This window comes from Phodopus roborovskii, unplaced genomic scaffold (assembly GCF_943737965.1).
Source record: "Phodopus roborovskii unplaced genomic scaffold, PHOROB, whole genome shotgun sequence".
Taxonomy (NCBI): Eukaryota; Metazoa; Chordata; class Mammalia; order Rodentia; family Cricetidae; genus Phodopus; species Phodopus roborovskii.
In genome coordinates, this window is record NW_026126434.1 from 17,139,776 (window position 1) to 17,161,193 (window position 21,418).

The 21,418-nt window shown below is 42.5% G+C and overlaps 1 long non-coding RNA gene across 1 annotated transcript; it reads left to right on the forward strand.

Moving 5' to 3' along the window:
* The first annotated feature begins 32 nt into the window (after positions 1 to 32).
* LOC127224083 (uncharacterized) lies at positions 33 to 12,939 on the forward strand. The gene is made up of 3 exons (XR_007834679.1): positions 33 to 223; positions 10,678 to 10,790; positions 12,914 to 12,939. It is a non-coding gene; the product is annotated as an uncharacterized LOC127224083 (long non-coding RNA).
* The last annotated feature ends 8,479 nt before the right edge of the window (positions 12,940 to 21,418 follow it).

Sequence of the window (21,418 nt, forward strand, 5' to 3'; positions counted from 1 at the left end):
TGTGTAAGCATATTTTTGTTACAGTTCATCCCACCTGTGTCTGTCAGTTCCTTTCCACTCGCCTCCTCCCTTGACAAACTGGCTCATGTTTCTGCCTAACACTCTAAGCCAGTTATTAATAACAGCCCAGTGAGCTCTGTATCCACCAAGAGCATATGGTGTTTTTGAAAGGAAGAGCGACCATTCCCGTGACTTTGGACTTGGCCCGTCGAACCCCTGAACGGTGAGTGCTGGGTTTGTATTTTTAAGTAGTGTTGACATAGGAGAGCTTCGTTTGACTCCTGCTCGCTTCTCCTAGGAAACAATGGACTGTAAAACTTGCTGAGACTCACAAAACCTTTGTCCACTGCCTGTATTTCAACATCTCTCCAAGTTTTATGAGCCTGATGATAAGAGAGATTAATGAATTAGAGCCCTACTCCTTTCATTTCAGTTTTGGCTAATGGCAGGAGGAGCAGGCGATTAATAATGCCGGATATAAATTGCTTGGCTGAGCTGTGGAGCTGCAGCTTGACACATCTTCCTGTGTTTTCCTCAAAGAGAGTTTTCACTTACAGGAATCCATGTGGGGGAGCTGGCAGGCATGAGTCCCTGCTGTTTTCCCATCTTCTGGGTTTGGGTCAGAGAGTGCACAAACCCATGGCTTACTAGGTTCATAACCAAAGGGCTTTGTCTTTGCAGCCCTCTGTAGTGGTTACTTCTCAGTGGCCTGCGAAGTAGGTCACTGTGTTTTCCATCTGACAAGGGAGGATCATGGAATTCAGAAAGCCAGATGCCTTGCCCGGTCCCCATAAGCAGGGCTGACACCTGATACTCCCATCCTTCTTGTAGGCAATGCGCTAGCAATAGCTCTCTGCGTAGCTTGTATGAGTTCCATTCCCGAGCTTGTGTGTGCTTCTAGACAGAATCTTAGCAGAAGCATTGTGATGAGTTGAAAAGACAGAGATGTGGGCCAGGTAAGGGTGGTTGTAAGACTGCATGCAGGAACTCAGCCCCTCTAAGCCCATTTCTCCACTTACGAAATGAAAATTGTTACTTACCTTGCAGGGTGTAGGGTGTTGGCTAACAATGTCTATAAGTGGTCGTTAATAGCAACAACTATTTGAATATTCTCTATAAAATCCTTCACCTGATGTATGGTATCTTCCGAATCATCTACCATTTCTAATTCAATTGCAGAGTCTACAGACTCAGTGCTTCATAGGAAACAGTCTGAAGAGCAAGCTCTGGTTGGACTGCCCCATTTGATATCCTCATTTTCAGGACAATGTGTGCTGCACCCGTGTTGTGAGTGGATGGGAAGATCCTATCTTGCGTAGAACTCTAGACTTAAGGCCACAACTGGGATCAGAGATAGTGGGGTAGCTATACCCCTAAGCCTCCTGGTTGGGGACAACCAGCATCCCCCTGCTTTCCTCTGATGTGAACTTTTGTGGATCTCTTTGCTTATACAGAATAGAGAGGAAGGTTGTTTGGACTCCACAGGCAGGATGGGATTTATTTGTGTTTTCCTCTGTAAGTTTACACTGTGCAAAGGTGTATTGCTTTTCTGCTGTGTAAAAAAAGGCACAGTACTGGGTCAGAACATCCCATAAGCCATTCATGTGCTAGGATAAAATGGTTATTTTGTGAGTAGCTCCAATAAGAGAGTGAGCTTCTTCGTGATTCAGAACGTTGGGGGACCCCCAACCTGAGTATTATAATCTTCATAATGGCTTGATGAGCATAAAAAAAAACTGACTTAAAGATTAACTTTGCTGGGCATGGGAGATGGTGGCAAAGTGATTGGCACGCAAGCATGAGGACCTGAGTTGAGATCTCCAGCATCTATGTAAAAGTTGAGTATGGAGGCTAGAGATGTCTCAGTGGTGCTCTTCAGAAAGACCCAGGTTCAGTTCCTGGCACCCACATGGTGGCTCACAAGCATCTATAACTTCAGTTCCAGGAATCTGGTGCCCTTCTCTGGCCTCCATGAATACTAGGCACACACTTGATGCACAGACATACATGCAAGCAAGCACCCATACACAGACAATTTAAAACAAGACAAAAAGCCTGTGCTTGGTGGTGCATGCCTGTGATGAGAGAGGCCATGTTGACAAGCAGATCCTCAGAGTTCACAGGCCAGCTTGCCTAGCCAATCAGTGAGGTCTGGGCTCAATGAGAGACTTTATTTCTGGGGGGGGGGGTGGAAGAAAAGATAAAGCATGAAGGAGGAAGAATCTGATATTGACACATGGCTTCCACATACATGCACACATAAGCATGCACACTGATACATGTGCACAAACCATGCACATACCCCCACATACATTCACACATAAGCATGCACACTGATACATGTGTACAAACCATGCACATACACCTATCCCCCACATACATGTACATAAAGATACACCTCACCATCCCTGTGGCCACCAGAAGAATTGAGGTTCAACATTTTGCCAGTCCTGAAGGAAGCCATAGTCTCATTTAAACATGAAATGTTTTCCGACTAGGCCCTCTGCATTCTTAATTATACTTGCCTGAGGAGAACAAATAAGAGATCTCAGAAATTTTATATACACTGAAAAGCATTTTTACCACAGCAGCTGTAAGCTGTTATAAATGTGTATGGCTGACCATGTTAGCAATCCAAAGCTTTTGCCAAATGGTTTTGAGAACTCAAGCTCAAGGATTCTCCCTCTCCCTTCTTCATTCCCAATCCAGGAGTGACACACATTTAGGCAGCTAAATTCTACACATAATACCCCTACTGCCGCCACCCCCCAACACCCCCATGATCATCCAGTTCATCCAAATTCCCATACCTGTTTCTTCAACCCACCTGAAGGGTGGCTGTTAGGTACTTTTGCATGTTGGGATTCTCTTGCCAAGCCTGGTACCAAGAGTATTCAGCCAAAACTCTGGATTTTTCATTAGGCCTTCATTAGTACTCTGACTGTGTGTCATGTGGCGGGAGGGGGAGAGGGCTTAATGGATGATAACATTTTGATCATTTGGCTTGCTGACTATTTCTAATAACACTCAACAATACCCATGTAAGCATCAATGTACAACTTAATGGTGAGAATGTGGTGGCTAAAAACCCCAGCCTTTCAGGAGCCCCAGTAGTGGGTGAGGAAGATGATACTTCTATCCATGAATACAAAAGGGGTCATTTTAGGGTCACGATGCTGACTTTAAAGCATTGAAACATGTGTGGGCATGGTGGTGACATGAGAAGAGAGGTATGATGAGTAGTGTGAGTGAAAGAAAAAGGACAGAGAGGGCATAGAAGGAGAAGCATGGGCAGAGAGGGGAGACCCAGGGCCTGGAACCCCTCTTCCCTCTGGCACCTGACAGTCAGATGTCCCTTCTCAAGTGCTACCAGCCAAAGCAGAGCTTTGCTGACCCTGTATGTCTGTTCACCCTCCTGGGGCTTTCTATCCACATGTCCCCGTGAGCCACTCCCTCACTCTTCTCCTGGTTGGGTACAGGGAAGGGCTGGCTTTCTGATTCTGATGACTCAGTATCTCTATAGAACCAGGCAGCATGCTGGGCTCTTGGCTTTTGTTGTTATCAGTCATGAGAAAACTGCAGTGCTTAAGCCTATGGCCTCGGTGCCAAGTGATTTCTTTCCAAATCCCAAGTCACAGCTTGTTCAGTATGTGACCTTGGAGAGATTATTGATCTCTCTGGGCTTTGGGCTCTCCAACTGAGAGAAGACTAGTGTTAATTTCCAACTGCTGGTGTTTCACGAGCCTGACTTCAAAGTGTGGCGGGTCAATTAATGCTATCGATGAAGTCAATCATTCAAGACGCCCGCCAGACAAACTTTATTCCCTCTGTTCTCCCAGATGAAGTAACATCCCTCCTCCAAGAACTACAGAGCCAGCCAGGAACTAAACCAGTTCCATCCAGATCCAGATCCTCCTCTTTTCCCTTCTCCTTGTTCACTGCCCACGTGTGGCCAATTATGTCTTTGTTTTCAGTTGAAGTTTGCCTTGCCAGATTGGTGGTGTGGGCCTGACTTGCCAGCTAGTTCCTGTGTCCCCTTGTGTTTTACATTACATTGAACTTCCTGGTTGTATGTTGGCCTGAATCAAAAATGCTGGGAGTGGGATAATGAAGGCAGAGTCTTTACAGATAATGAAGTCTGGCGGAACACAAACCATCTACTTTGAATGTCAGAAGGTTGCTAGGTAGTTATGGCTCCAGCTCTGAGAACAATGGCTATGACCCTGACCAAGTCAGTACCTCTAGAGATCTCATGTGTCAAAATGAGAAGATGATGAAAAATGATGCTGGTGCCAGCATCTATTTAACACCTTCACTACTAATTATTTTCCGTAGCTAAAAAGAAGGAAATCACCTTGAAATTATGTTGTAATCAGTAAGCAGGCTACAGCAATCAGGGCTGCAATCATCTTAATGCCATAAGTTCATCCTTTATTTGCATGCATGTTTTCTCCTATCCAAGGTTCATCCTGATGAATACCATCTTTGCTCTGTATTAAGTCCCTCTCCGATGTGATTCAGCTTTGCCCATCCTTGAATGGGGCCTTAGTTAGCCCAGAAAATACAACTCAAGCTGACAGTTCAGAAGTTTAAAGAGCATACAAAATCCATTTACTATTGAAAGTGCATATATTTCCAGTTAGCCCCCAAATCGCTTGAATTTGGAGAGCTTAGTGACTGCAAATCTCCATTGTGCAAGTGCAGGCTCTGACATTCCTGTGTCAAATGTCTATGGCCTGCCAGCAACTTGATTCAGTTCCCCAGTTACCAACAAGCATTAAATAATAATAATATAATAATAATAATAATAATAATAATGATAATAATAAATGAAAAAATAAAGCAAAAACATCTAAACATATTTCATAGGATTTCTCAAGTTCAGAAAGACAATCTTAGTGAACTTAACCCTCACTGAATGCAAAGTACTTTCCAGATTGAGACAAGTTGAACACACTCAACTGTGGAGTTTTTCTTGTTGAGACAGTTTTCTGAGAAAAGTAGTCTGTTTTTCCCACTGTGGTTTTCATCTGAACAAGACCATTAAGTCTTCCAAGAAGGTGTCTATTTTGAACAGTTATGACATCAACGCTTGTTGAAAACCAGTTAGTGTCGCAGACTGTCAGGCCTGTTACCCAAAATCAGCACAGTGACTCTACCTTCTAGGAACCTGGACCTGCTGCTATGGGGCTGCGTTGGGGACAGGCATGACATAATGATGGATCTGATAAATGCAAGATCACTTCTGCCTGATGCCCAGGAATAGAGCACAGAAGAAGTAATTTGGAGTCTCAAGGTGGACCAGAGTCTGAACAGTTTTGTGTGTTTAGGTCCTGGAGAAGTCTGCTAGTGTTTTGCTGAAGGGCAATGTGCTAGGCTATAACTAATAATTATTGCTATTAATAATTAATTAGTACTTACTTAAATGCTTACTTTCTAGACACAAATATTCACTGAATTCTCTCATCATCCTAAAAGGAAGATGCTGTCACCACCTCAGGTTTCAGAAGTGCTAGTTTATGCCAGGGTCAGTGGAACTAGTGGAGGTCCTGTGATAAGAGGTAGATCTGAAGTTCAAAGCTTGTCAGTTTGAATCCAGGTCTTCCTCTCAACCGCCATGACCTACAGTCATTCTCTTATGTCTAGTGGATGTTCAAGAGCAGACCAAGGAGGGAAACTCTTCAGGTGTAAGGGACAGTGGTCACAAACAAGATGACAAACAATAGCTGGCGGCATACTCATGCTATCTTAGCCCTTGGGAGGTCCGGGGAGAGTGTCAATTTGAGACCAGCCTGGGCTACATTTGGAGTTCAAGGCTGGTCTGAACTACAAGGTGAAACCAAGTGAAACAAAACAACTTATTTCCAGCTGACCTCATTGTGAGGCATGATCTTGACCTGTGGCTGAGGGCAGATTGCCCGAATGTGAGTAAAATGACTCTTCACTGCTATAAAGAGAGTCTGGAAAATTCAGCCTTGTCAGGCTCCAAGTGCACCCCATTGTCCTACAGACCATTCACATTTATTGAGAGGAATCTGCACCAGTAAAACGATGTGGCTATTAGTGTCATCTAGCACGAACAGTTTCCCCTGCAAATATGACCCTTTTTGAAGCCATGTCTCGTCTGAGGGAAGTGTTACCCAGACAGTAGAGTTGAGAGTGTGATATCTGCAGGCTAGCATTCTGGGTGTGTCTGCATCCACCCCAGGAGGCTGGCAGCCATGGACCACTTAATATCCCACAACTCCCCAGAATACATGAAGGGTCCAATTCACTGCAGACCCTCATGAATAAAGTTTACTACAGTGGCATTTTTCAGTGGTCTCACTCTTCAACATGTATCTCAAAGGAACTTGGTGAATCTTAACTGTTACTTGCAGATGAAGACAAGGAATAGGGTTAAAAAGCTCTGCTCAAAAAGAAATATTTCTTTTGAAGCATGATTCATATGTTCTAAGACTTCTGCACTGAATCCAAGGAAAAGTGTTTTTCTTTTTATAGTAAAACAATCTTACAAAGCACGTGATGTTCTTTGCCTTGACAAAAAACAAAAGCCACACACCTAAGAAAGGGGAAAGAAAAGGTTGACAGGAAAGACTGAACTAGAAATACTGCTATGTAATAAAGTTTTTTTTTTTTTTTGTTTGCTTGCTTATTTTGCTGGGGGATCAAAACAGTTAGAAAATATAATTATCTTGTGGTCCCAGGAATCAGTACTATTTCCATATTTTTTTTAAAAAAAAAAAAAAAAGATATTTGTGGCTTTGAGGCAAGGGTTTGCAAGCTGGGAGCAGCAGAAAGGAGAAGAAACAAATCTTTGGGGACCAAGAACCATCAACCCTTCCCATCTCACTCTCTTTGGAGGATGCCACTCGCTGAGCTGCCCCGTAAACAAATGGACCTGATGATGAATTACATTGTTTGCACCAATATCTTGGTGGAGCTGATGGAAAACTTCAATATAAGACTACATGCTATTATCTCTTTTATTTTTTTAAAAAACAGTCTATAAAATACTCCACACACACCTTTGGGCCTCTGAAAATGTGGGAAAGACAAGCAGAATTGTTCATGATGGGGCAAGTAATTTTTTTGTGCTTTAGTATACAATAAACTTGACCACAAATAACCTTGAGTGTCACATCAAAAATCAAAAGTCCGGTCTTATGATTTTAAAATACATTTGAGTTAAAAACAAGATCTGGAGAGGTTGATAAGGCATGCTGCAAAAATACACATGAATTTTAAGCAAGTCAGCAAGATAAAAGAAATCACAGATTGAAAAATAATGACAAATAGGAAGTAATTTTTTTTCCTGAAAATTGATGCTACTAAATAGCTTACCCCCAGGAATGCTCATATCCAACAGGAGAAAAAAAAGTGATATCAAAAGATTGTGATGTTCAATGTTTTAACCCATGGTAAAAATCTGTATGTGTTCTTGCTGACAGAGTTGATACTGGGACAAACAAGCTTGTATCTACTAGGGATTCAGATCTAGAATTAAGGGGAAGAGATGTGGCCAAGTTCCTGTTTGTCATGGGTGTTTTGAATGAAACGGGAACATGTTTCCTTGGTGATTTTATGGATGCTGTATCTTCATGGGAACATGTCACTGACAAATTTAATGTTCATTTTGCTTGTATTTTTTATAGTGATAGTTTAACAAGATCAATCAATATGGACTACTTTAAATTGAATAGATCAGGGAGGACACTATCAGTGAAATTACTTTTTCTGGTTACCTAACACTGTAGGAACAATAGCCTTCTGTCTAAATGGACCTGAGAAATGGAAAGAGCATGGGAGATGGGAACCAACCAAGTGTAGATATGCAGACCTTTTCCTTGCCTTCCCCCCACCCTCAGTTCTTCAATTATGAACTCCACTATAAATACAGAAAGGCACACAAAACTCTTATGCACAGAGTTTCCTTATTTCTTTTGGGGGAGTGATATTATTTGTTTGTTGGTTTGGTTTGGTTTGCTTTTTCGAGACAGGGTTTCTTTGGGTAGCTTTGGAGACTGTCCTGGAACTTGCTCCGTAGACCAGGCTGGCTTCAAACTCACAGAGATCCACCTGACTCTGCCTCCCAATTGATGAGATTAAAGGTGTGCACCACCACCATCAGGCCTTCCATTTGTGTTTTGAGAAAAGGTCTAGCTGGCCTGGAGCCTACTATGGAGCACAAACTAGCTTCAAACTCATAACATTCCAGCACCATACTCTATATACAGGATAACAAGTAGTTAAAAGGTGATTGTGAGTGTATTGACAAGAAATGAAACCTGGCTGGAAGCTCTTGCCTGTTCCTCTTAGTCACCTCTGCCCTGTGATGGAAGATCCTGACTGTTAACATGAGTGCATTTGGAACTACCCAAGAGGCACACCTCTGGTCATATTTTTTAAGGTGCTTTCAAGGAGGTTGAACTGAAGAACCACCAAAAATAGGGATGGCCAACATCCCCCAGACTGATCTCAAGGAGAAAATGGGTTGAAGAGTCTACATCTCTCTTTGCTTCTTGACTGCAGTTTCGGTGTGACCAGATGTGTCACGCTCCTGCCTCATTGTGACAGACTCTATTCCCTCACACCATGAGTTCTAATAAGCCCCTCTTCAAGTTGCTTCTTATCATATATGTTGTTACAGCAAGAACATTAACTCAGTATCCATTCCCTTCTTCATATTTACCCTTTAAGCCATTATTGCCCACATATACACTCCGCAAGTGGACTTGGTGCCCAAGCTCTCTACTTTATGTCAAAATGCTGACACTGTGTATTCGCTTGTGTGCCTTGCTTTGTGGGGTTCAATTTGTCTTTGTAAGGTTTTGTCTATTGCTATAATTTGTCATTGCAGCATGGCATTCTATTTTATGTCTGTGCCGCCATTTACCTGTCTCCCCAGTTGCAGGGAGCACAGAAAACCTGAGTGAGTGAAGTCCCGAGTGAATGTGTGCTGTCAATATGAGCATGACTATGCTAAGGACCTGAGAGCCTCAGACTGATGAAGAAAATAGCAAAGTCTTCTTCCCTGGAGTGAGGCTCAGAGGACAATGGTACGTGGTCTGAATGTAGATGGTGATAGTGTATGCAAAAATGGTCTGCTGTAGCTTTTTCTCCCTGGATGTTTATAGCATGAAAACTGTTCACCTGCAGAGACTATTCCTACTATGATCCAGCTGTATACCATAACCCTTCCTCCTTGTGTATCTGTATGCAGTAACCCTTCCTCCTTATCTGTGTGCTATAACCCCACCTTTCTTCTCAACTCTATATAAATACCCTGAGCTTCCAGAATGCTGTGGTTTCTCCAGCCAAGAGACTGGACCACCTATTTCCAGCTTGGCTGTGTTTGTGTCTGTATCTGTCTTTTCTTCATTCCCTTACTTCCCAGTCAGGTACAAGGCCCTAAATGCTATATGCATGGACATGGCATATAGGCATTTGGGTTATCTCAAGTTAAAGATACTATAAAGATCATTTGGATACATGATTTTCTGAAGGAAGCCATGTAGTTCTTTCAAAAAGTGTGATGCATAGGCATATACAGGGTATATAACACTGTAAAATATTTAAGCATCATCTTCTAAGTGATGTTTCTGTGATTTCCATATGTATATTAACCATCATTTTAATGGATTTAGTATGCTCTATCCATGGCTGAGAAATGGTTTAGTGACCATTCTTATTTTCTAATTTATCTGTATAAATTTTACCTGTATATATTTACTTGGTAGATGTGTTAAATATGTGATTCATTTCCCATGACCTTGACCTCTTTGCCTGCTGTGGAATAGAGATGGAGACCCCATATCCAAAGCTCTCAAACTTCCTGGCTATCAGACCCCACACCTGGATGACCCCAAGTCCAATTCTGACAGAATGGGTTGCAATAAAAGGGTGGATATGCTAAAAAAAAAACACTGTTTATGGGTGTTATACATTGAAACATGAAGGAACTTGGGTTTAGACTCAGAGTTTGTACCCAACATATAGTGTGTATATAAAAAGATTGAAAAATCTGAAGAAAAAGAAATCTGAAAATTAACTGTCCTTAATTATTTTTGAAGAGAGTTCACTCAACCTGTCCAGAGAGATAGCTTATCAGAGAGCTGGGATATGGTGACTGGAGCAGGAAAAAAAAAACCTGCAATGGGCACTGTTGAGCACAGTGTCTTTATATTCAAGACACCAAGCAAACGAAAGATAATTACATGGTTAATGGTGTAGTGACCACATTCTACAGCCGTCTATTTGCTTGTTTGTTGGTTATTATAAATCCACCCCCTGATTTTCTACTTTGTAAAATGTATAATATTTAAAAATCAGCTCTACAGTCTGACAAGCTATGGTTTCTTACATGGAGATGTATTGATGTTTTACCATGAAGATACTGAAGAATTTGTTCAAAAATACATTCAAGAAAGTTGTTTTTTAAGAAAGTCTGGTGGGTTTGTCCTTCAGGGGAAATCCTTCAGTTTGGTTTAATATTTCTGTTAAGTTTTCAGTTTCCAAACCACCCAATTCTGTCTTAAAATTAAAGCATCTTCAACAGTCATCCCTGTGGGCTTTTGTTTTTTAAAGTCTTATAGCAGTTTCTGGTGCAGGCCACTGCTCCTCTGTTTGCCGAACCACTTTGGAGTCCAATTAAACCTTGCATGTGTTTTGACACAGAAACCAGGGTTGCTAGGAGAACACCTGTGCCCACAGCACTTTTGTTCAAAGAGAGCAGAAGAGAGTTGGAAACAGGTCCAGCTGTGCTGACTGCAACCATCTGAGGATCTCAGGTGAGAAATAGGTCTCTCTTGCTATCCCTCTGTCTCTCCAGCACTTATCTATTACTCTTTCTTTCCTGATTTTGAGAAGAATGGAAAGACCCCCCCCCCCAGACTGAGCCCTCACTGAGGACACCCAGGCTGAAGGCTTGAGCTATGAGAGGAAGGGAAGGTCACTCATAAACAGCCGTGTCTTTCATGTCCCTTCTTTGGTTGAAACACAGGAAAGAGAAATTGTGAGTGACCGAAAAGATTCTAGGTACTTGCCCTGACAATGACAGCTGTATAACTCTGGTAACATGTTGTTCCCTTCTGTCAGAATGAAGAATGGAGCCAGCAGGTAGAGAAATCAATGAAGATTCCTCAAAGTGGGAGGAGATTTTAGCACAGTGTTCATTGGTCTCTCTTAGCCCTCACCTTGCCTTTTTTAGTTTTGAGTGATGAAATGTGCTCTGAAATAACTTACCATGCAAATCTTGCCACTCTGTTAAGGTATTTGTGGTCATTTGAGAGGGTATACAAAGTCTCAGTTTGAGGCTTGGAAAAGGGTCCATTCACCTGCTCTGTTTCTGTAAAAAAAAAGTTAAGAATGGCGTTACCCGCCCCCCCCTCCCCCCGCATTAGATGACTGTAGTGTGGGAAACCAGTCACAGGTACATACTGTTAAGATTCCAGTCATTCAAAACAAAATGAAACAGGCAAAGGTTTTTATAATCTGGAAATGTAGAAAAAGGGCTGTTTGATGATATTGCACTCAGTGGCCAGAACACACAAGGGAGGTCTTGTAAGGTATGTTTTTCCCGCCTGCCAGTCTGGTCCCACCACCACGCCAGCCCCAAATAACACACAGAGACTCTGTATTAGATATAATGCTGTTGGCCAATTACTTGTTTTTTATCGGCTAACTCTGTCTTAAGTATTAACCCATTTCTATTAATCTAAGTATTTCCACGTGGTCTCATCTTACCGGAGAGGGGCTGGCGTTGTGCTCTCCCAGGTCACTACATGCTGACCCCTCCTTACTACTTCCTCAAATCCTCCTTGTCTCATAGTCCTGCCTATCTTGCTTTCCTATTGGCCAACAGTGCTTTATTCATTAACCAGTATGAGAAACATATGTATAGAATGACATCTCCCATCAAGGTCTTGAGGATCAAGTTTCAGGAATCAAATGACCCTGTGCTATTCATTTTGGAAGGATGTTGTTACTACTTGCATCTCCCATGTCTTCCCATATGCTTCTCTCATGGGAATCCCAGTTGACTGATGGGGGAAGGCCTTATGTATATATGTTCCTCTTATTGGTTGATGAATAAAACACTTTCTGGCCAATGAGGCGCAAAAATAGGTGGGACTAAGATGAGGAGAATTCTGGGAAAGGTAGTCAGAAAGGGCCTGCCAGAAGAGTTGCCATGTAGGCTGCCAAAGGAGTAACAGGTCTGGATCCTTCTCCATGTAAGATCACATGGAAGTACGTAGATTAATAGAAATGGGTTAATAATTAAGACAGAGCCAGCCAATAAGAAGCATTGGTCATTGGCCAACAGTTTTCTAATTAATATAGCATCTGTGTGTCCATTTGGGGCTGAAGTGGCAGGACCTAGGTGAGACAAAGAAACTATCTGCAACAGTTGACAAGTTAAAAATCCATGAAAAGAGAATGATCATTATGGAAGTCTCTTGACCCATTCTTTGTAGAAAAAAAGACAAGTTTGGCATACATTAAAACAGTGAATAACTGGGGCTGGAAAGATGACTTGGTGGTTAAGAGCTCTTTTACAGGAATTTAGTTCAGTTCCCAGCACTATGTCAGATGGTTCCCAACTGTCTATAACCACAGCTGCAGACAATCCAAATCTCCTTCTGGCCTCTGAGGGCATTGCACTCATGTGCATATACCTAAACACAGACATGCATAAATTTTAAAAAGTTAAATCTCAAATCTTAAAAAACAAAATAAAAAAACAATGACTATGACATAAAGTCACCAAAGTAAGTGGGATAAAAAGTATTTTAGTTTGCTGGTTGGCTACAAATAGGTAGAACATTCACTAGAAGGCTTGTCTTCACCAAAGAAATAAGGAATACACATGTGCTTACTGCAAGATTCTTATTGTCTTCTTTCTATTTTCTAGGGAGCAAGAATATTGGATATGAGTGGTAAAAACTGGATATTAATTTCTACTACTTCACCCCAAAGCCTAGAAGATGAAATTCTGGGACGACTTCTGAAAATTCTATTTGTCTTGTTTGTTGACTTAATGTCCATTATATATGTCATTATAACTTCCTAAAAACATGACTTCCTTTATTCTATGTCTATGTTTCACACTAAATTCCAGAGAATAAAGATCTATATTTTAATATAAGTGGCATTAGCTTGGTGACATCACCAATTTATTCTAGAAACTAGGAATTAGGATGAACAAAGTATAATGAGTTTATTAGTTTTTTATGGTTTACAAATAAGATTCACATAAATTGAAGTAGGATTTTTTTTTTGTGGAACTTTCACACTACTAATAATAAAACATTATCTAGGTGTGGTAGTGCATGCTTTTAATCTCATCAAGGGAGAGGGAGGTAATTCTCTGTGAGTTCAAGGCCAGCCTGGTGTACAGAATGAGTTCCAGGACAGCCAAAGCTACATAGAGAGATCTTGTCTCACCCCACCACCACCACCACCACAAAAAAGGAATAAAACATGGATTTTTTTTTTCTTTGAACATCATTGTTATTTAGGATACTGAGTAAAACCGGTAGGAAAAATGTGAGTGAAGTTGACGTTTTAACAATTTATACCATTCTGTTTAGGGGGTTTGTGTATGTGTAGGGGCAGTGAGTGTATCCATGCCTGTGCCTAGAGCCAGAGGCTGGCTTTGGGTGTGTTCCCCGAGGGCTCCCCATCTTGTGTTTTCGAAACAGGGTCTCTCATTGACCCTAGGAGCTCACTATTTTTGCTAGACTGACTGACTGACTACTCAGGGAGCTGTCCAGGATCCTCTTGTCTTCCAGTATTGGGGTCACAGTATTGGGGTATCTTAACTTCGGTTCTCATGCTTACACATCAAGCACTTTGAGTCATCCCAGTGAGTCATTTTCTGGACCTTATGTAATGATTTAAATGAGAAATGTCCCCCATAGAATATTTGAACACTCAGTTCCCAGTTGGAGGCACTCCTTTCAGATGTTTCAAAGGGGTGTGTTTTGAATATTTATAGTCTCTCCACAACTTCTTATCCATCCTTCTGCTTCATGCCTAGAGTTAAAGCTGTATCTCTCAGGCTCTCCTTGCTATCACATCTGCCTGATGCCATGCCTCTCCACTCAGGATGGTGTAAGTCTTTCAACTTTAAGCCAAGGTAAACTCTCCCATCTATAAGTTTCCTTGGTCATAGGATTTTATCACAGCAACACAAAAGTGTATGCTTAACATCCCAGGAACATTACTTATATAAAGCATGCAACATAATAGACTAGATCCATTAAAAAAAACAAACATGCAACTCTTACATATACCTATGAACTATTAGGAAAATAGATTTTCTTAATACTAAACAATTAAATAAGAAATATTTCCACCAATACATACATAAGAGCAAGGAATAGAAATTTTTGAAAGAAGCCAGTACTCGGGAGACATAGGCTGGCAGATCTCTGTGAGTTCAAGGCCAGCCTGGTCTCCAAAGCTAGTTGTAGGACAGCTAAGGCTACACAAAGAAACCCTGTCTCAAAAAAACAAACAAACAAATGCTTGAGACAGAGTCCGAGGAAAAGAGGACTAACAGAAAAAGAAGGTAAACAGACAAAAGTCTACATTGAAGAGCCACTGAATGGTATTTACTGTAGGCTTACAATCGCCCAAGGAAACAGGTGTGTTCTGTATGTTTAGTCAGTGTAGAAACTGAATCTCAGAGGATGTGTGCCAGCTTGAGGCCAAAGTGAGGATGTGGCAAAGTGAGGCCTTGAGCCACAGTATCACATTCCCTCCTAAGGTAAATAAAAATACATGAATAAGACAGGCTTGTTAAAGCCAAATCTGTGCTTGCCTTTCTTTCTTCCTTCTTCCTTCCTTCCTTCCTTCTTTCCTTCCTTCCTCTCTCTCTCTCTCTCTCTCTCTCTCTCTCTCTCTCTCTCTCTCTCTCTCTAAACTATAATGCCCACTCTGATCTGTTGCTGCATTTTATGTATCATTGTCCTCATTTATTGTCTCATTGTCCATTTGAAAATCCTTCATCAAGAAGAAAGGTTAGATTTACTCTTTTCCCTCATCCCACGTGGCAATGCATTCTCGTTCCCTGGTTTATTGCCCACATTTTCTAACTGCTGGTGTGAAAATACAACCTTTGAATTTTTTAAAAAGGCTTTGGAAAACAAAGTTCTGTCCTTTAGACCTTGGCTTCTTATTTTATTTTGTTTTGTTATTAGACACACATGCTTAACAGAACTGATCTCTTCTAAGGGATGGCTGTCTTCTCAGATTTGGTCTAGTCTTTAATATGAGGTTTCATAATAGGCCTAATGGGGTGTGAAAGGAATGGGACCTTTGAGACATCTTCCCTAGCTGCCTCTTACCTAACCTTTCCAAGATGTTGGATATTTAACCAGGGAACAGATTGAGTCAAACTGGGCATGAAATTAAAATTAACTAGGTCCTACTCTTTCTCAATGTGGCATTTTTCAGACTTCTTCATATAAGGTTTTCTCCTGTATACGTGGGATGCTTCTGTATGTTAGGGTCCCCTTCTGGATACAAGGACTACCTCTGCATATAAGGATGCTTCTGCATATGAAGGGTCTCTTGAATATAAGGGCTTCTGCACCTAGAAAGTCACCTGTATATGAGGACTTCTGAATATGAGGGTCCTCTCTTGTAGATATAATGTGTTTCTCCTCAACCCACCTAATTGGCCTTTCTCAGAGCCTGTATCAGCTCACTGAGCTAAGTAAAGTTGCCCTAGGTACAAGCACTTGTTTCCTGTCCCTGGGATCATCTTGCTGCAATAGGCTATTTGTTAGAAACATGGTATTGAGAGCTGGAAGGTGAGGGTGAGTCCTGTATTGACCTCTTAGGGTTTAGTTAACCCATGTCTTAGCTTCCTTTCTGAAGGGAGAAGTAAGTGTCTGTGTCCTAAGTTTGTAGAGAAAATGAAGTGAGGTAACAGGCTCTGAGTGCTTTCTTAGCACAGGGCCTGGCATATAGAGGAACAGTTTGTTCAGAAGTTGTTGGGATTATCCTCTAGTCACTAGAGTCTAATGAGGAAAGTGATGTGTCCTCCTGCAAGCCTCAGTCACCTTGCTTCCTCCACCGTCTCCCTCCATTCAGGTTGGCTCTGATGGGTTCCTTCACCTGCCATTCCTGGACCTCTAAATTATAAGTAGGTTTCACCATGTGCCTTCAGAGAAGGAAAGATGTGTAAGAGGCATTCTTTACCAGCAGGTAAGTAGAATCATGGCCTGCTGGGTGCCAGCTCTGTCACTGTGCATGGGTCATTTTCCTCCACTCTTGAATGTACGCTGGGTGTGGTGCTGTGCGGTCAGGTCAGGTCAAATGAGCAAGGCACACACTTGTGCTCATGGACTTCACAGTCTAGTGGGACAGTTGATTGAAGGCTCAACAATGAAAATGTTGTTGGGGGGGGCTCAAGGACTCTGAACCTCTGGAAGTTTGTTAGTTACACCTAACCCCAGAGCTTTCGAAGGCACTGAATCATCCTGAACCTGCAGTACAGAAGGATCCTCCATGGCTCTGTGTGTGTGTGTGTGTGTGTGTGTGTGTGTGTGTGTGTGAGAGAGAGAGAGAGAGAGAGAGAGAGAGAGAGAGAGAGAGAATAGCAAATAGATTAAGAGTCACTCTGGTTGCTGGGCAGTGGTGCTCCCTCTGGGCAGGGTCTGAGTCTCATAGTTCTCTCATGTTGGACAAGGACAGAAGGGGGGAGGAGGAAGGAAGGGAGGGAGGGAGGGAGGGAGGGAGGGAGGGAGGGAGGAAAGAAGGAAGGAAGGAAGGGGACAGAGGAAGAAAGAGGTGGGGGGAAAGACGGAGGAAGAGGAGTCACTAATAACATCTACTTTGTATACCATGTATGCGCCATAGATATTAAATGATGTATATAATGCATGTACCATGGACATTAAATATTGTATATTGTGTATGTACCACAAATATTAAATGAACTAGGCTGAAACTTACATGAACCCAAGCAACACAATAGTTGGTTTAAGTCACTGGTAAAGATCTGGGGAGATTGATCAGTGGTTAAATCACTTCCTGTGCAAACATTGAGACAGGAGTTTGCATCCCTGAAAACCCACATGAATGCCAGGCAGGTGTGGTGTGGCAGCCCACCTGTAATTACAGCCTTGGAAAGTGGAGATGGGATCCCCAGAGTGAGCTAGCTAGCCAGACTAGCTGTATCAGTGAGCTCTAGTTTTGACTGAGAGACCCTGCCTCGATGAATAGGGTGAAGAGGGGTTGAGGATGGTTACTGATAACAACCTCAGGCTACCATATGCATGATAACACATTTATATGTATGTATGCACACTTGCAAACATGTATAGGTGTGTACACAAATGGAAAAATAGGAAAATGAGAAAAGAACGGCTGTATGAGGTCAGGAACTTCGGCTCCCATCAGTGATACTGGGAAAGGGCTGTATTTATAAACTAATTATACCATTATCTACAGCATTGATGTATGTATGCAATCTGGATTGATTAACTTGGGTTTTTTCCCCCTGGTGGATTGCTATGCATTCCATAGAACGTAATGTCTATCCATGTGGTTGTAATCAAGCCTGGATTGAAGTAGACAGTGTTCCTTGACTTACCATCAATACGTATTAACCACTGTGCCACTGTGACTAAGCATAGTTATTATCATGCTGTTTATTGCATAATCTCTCAGTACTGATTCATGTGGCCTTGTGTCCTTCTTAGTTCTGTTTCCCTGGAAGAAATTGTCTTGAATTTGAGGAGAGTTCAGATATGTGCCTGCGAAACTTACTTGCATTTTTTTGGTTTTGATTTTTTTTTTTTTTTTTGAGACAGGATCTCACTATGTAGCTGTGACTATCCTGGAACTTGATATATAGACCAGTAGACCAGGCTGGTTTTCTTTTTCTTTTCTTTTTCTAATTTTACATATTGATCCCAGTTCCCTCTTCCCCCCTCCCTCCCTCCCTCTGTCCCTCCCATGCTGATTGACCACCCTCCCATCCTATACCCCCCCACACACACACACTGTACAGGGAGTATGATGCCTTCCAGGAGGGATAAACAAATTCTGTCAAGTCATTTGGAGTAGGGACTAGGTCCTCCCTCCTGCCTCTAGGTTAAGGGAGTATCCCTCCATGGGGAATGTGCTCCCAAAGTCCTTTCATGCACCAGGGATACATCCTGGTTCCATTGTCAGAGGTCCCTTAGACTGCCCAGGCCTTCTAACTGAGACTGATGTTCAGGGGGTCTGAGTCGGTCCAATTCTGGTTTCCTAGCTATCAGTCTGGGGGTCCATTAGCTCCCCCTTGTTCAGGTCAGCTGTCTCTGTGGGTTTCTGTAGCCTTGTCTTTTCCCCGTTTTCTTATCACTCCTCACTCTCTGCATCTGGATTCCAGTTTGGCTCAGTATTTAGCTGTGGGTGTCTGATTCTGTTTCCATCAGCTACTAGATGAGGGCTCTGTGATGGTAGATAAGTTAGTCATCAATCTCATTATCAGGAAAGGGCATTTAAGGTAGCCTTTCCATTGTTGCTCAGGTTGTTAGTTGGGGTCATCCTTGTAGGTCTCTGAACATTTCTCTACAGTCAGCTTTCTCTTCAAATCTATAATGGCCCCCTCTTTATGCTCTCTCTCTCTCTCTCTCTCTCTCTCTCTCTCACTCTCTTTCTCTCCTCTCCCTGACTTAATCTTTCCAGTCCCACATGCTCTCTTCTCCTCCCCTTCTCTTTCTCCTAGCTCCCTCTCCACTCCACTGCCTCCCCCCCCTACTCCCAATATGCTCAGGAGATCTTGTTCCTTTCCCCTTCTGTGAGGGACCTTGTATGAATCTCTTAGGTTCCTCCTTGTATCCTAGTTTCTCTGGCGGTGTGAATTATTTATAGGCTGGTGATCCTTTGCTCTATGTCTAAAATTCCAATATGAGTGAGTGCATACCATGTTCCTCTTTTTGTGACTGGGTTACCTCACTCAGCATGGTTTCTTCAAGTTTCATCCATTTGCCTGCGAATTTCAAGATTCCATTGCCCCCCCCCCCCGCAGAGTAGTATTCCGTTGTGTAGATGTGCCACATCTTTATCCATTCTTCAGTTGAGGGGCATCTAGGTTGCTTCCAGGTTCTTGGTATTACAAATAATGCTACTATGACCATAGTTGAACAGATGTCCTTGTTGCATGAATGTGGATCATTTGGGTATATGCCTAAGAGCAGAATTTCTGGATCCTGTGGTAGACTGATTCCCATTTTCCTGAGGAACTGCCATACTGATCTCCAAAATGGCTGTACGAGTTTGCACTCCCACCAGCAGTAGAGGAGTGTTCCCCTTTCTCCATATCCTCTGCAGCATAAGTTGTCATTGGTGTTTCTAATTTTAGCCATTCTGGCAGGAGTAAGATGGTATCTCAGAGTTGTTTTGATTTGCAATTTTGACCAGGATGGTTTTCAATGCCTCTCTGCCTCTTGAGTGCTGGGATTAAAAGCATGTGCCACCATTCCTGGCCTGCAGAAGCTTTCTCACTTATTAATGCCCATGTCTAGAACTGGAGTGCCCTGTACTATGTATTTTTACATAGTTCATGAAGTTTAATGTGTGCAAATCAGTTGATAAAGAATTACCATTTCATAAGTGAGAAAACATGGTCCAAATGAATTAAGCAAAAAAATTAAAGTTCCCACAGGATGTCCTATCTGTGATGGTGCAGCCAGAGATGACAAAACCAAAACCCAGCTGCTGACCACCTGCCCTAGAACCCTGCACCAGGACCCTGGATCCAGACCACTTCCCCTGAACCACATTCCTAACCACCATTATTACTCTGCCCCACATCAAGCTGGAGAAGTTCATGACCTCATCTGGAAGGCAAGGACTTGGGATGCTAATGCAGTGTCTCAATCCTAAACTCAAAGATCCCATGAGTAAAATGCAGTCCTGTGAAAACCTGCATTGTGCTGACTGCCTACTTCAGCCTTTCCTGAAGCTGAGGCTTCAGTCCATGACAAAGTGGCATGCATAGTCTTCAGCCATCCAGCTCTGTTGCTTTGTGTTGGTCAGTCTGCAGTAAGGCCTTGACCTACCCATGGGTCTCACATTTAAAGAAAATTGACTCAGTATTGAGTAGCAGCTCCCTCCAAAACTAAACATTCCCTCCATGGGCTGGGGAAGCTCATGAGGCTGGAGAGGGAAACAAATGGTCATGTGTTTGGGAAAGCAGAAACTTGGAAGATCCTCAAAGCTCTCCCAAGTCTATAAAAGGATTTTATTAGGAGAGACTCTGATCAGCCCCAGTGCAGAGAGGGGATGTGTGAGCTGTGCAAAGAGAGCCCCAGATTCAGTTTTGGGAGACACTACTCATGTTGGGGTAGTCTTTTTAGTGATGCCACTGTTTTAGTGTCATCCCTGCTCCTATAAGTAGCCCCCCCATATTCCTGTTACTAACCCCAATAAAAATGTGTTAATTCACCAAGTTTGACTTTTATTTTATTTTACTGTACCTCATTATGGCCTCCCTTTCTGGGATGAGGAGAAACACACACACACACACACACACACACACACACACACACACACACACACACACACAGTTATATCTCCCTAAGAAGGGTCTGTCACACAATACTCTCCCTCCCCCAGAAGCCATAAGCTGTCAATAACTTGTGAAGTTTTTCTGGCCAGGCTAGAATGTTTATTGGTTTGATCTTGTACAGGCAACCATAGCTCCTGTGAGCTCGTGAATACAGCAGTCGTTTTGTGTCAATCCCAGTTTCACTCTGGTCATCCCAGACCTCTGACTCCAACAGTCTTTCTTTCCCCTTGTATGATCCCTCTGAGACTTGGGGGATGGGTTTGATATAGATATCCCATTTGTGACATGTCATTCCACTGCCACTTATTCTCTGTACTTTGACCAGTTATGAGCTTCTGTGTTAATGACCATCCAGAGCAAAGAAACTTCTGTGATAAGGTCTGAGAGCTGGCTAAGCTATGACTATAAAAGATATGAACCTTGGTACTATGTCCACTTAACAGAATAACAGTAGTGGGTTCACCTCTTAGGAACTTTGAGCTCCCAATCATGGATTTTTGGCCAGATTTATAGTACCAGCCAGATGTTTCCTTCTGTGGAGTGATCCTCAAATCCAGTCAGAAAGTGGTTGGTTATTCCTATAACATTCATACCACTATTACACCCAGGGACCTATCTTTGCCACACCACATTCATGCTACCATTGCATCCAAGGCCGTATCCTGCCAAGTTAATCATTATCGTAACTCCCAGGGTTCACAGCTGTGTAAAACTGGTCTAGTTAGCACCTTCCATTACTATGAAAACTAGCCAGCATGGAGGAAGCTACCCAATCAGTAAAACCAACTTGACTTCTCCAAGTCCTGTGGTCAAAGTGTTTGGTTTTCAGCAATAGGGTCTTTC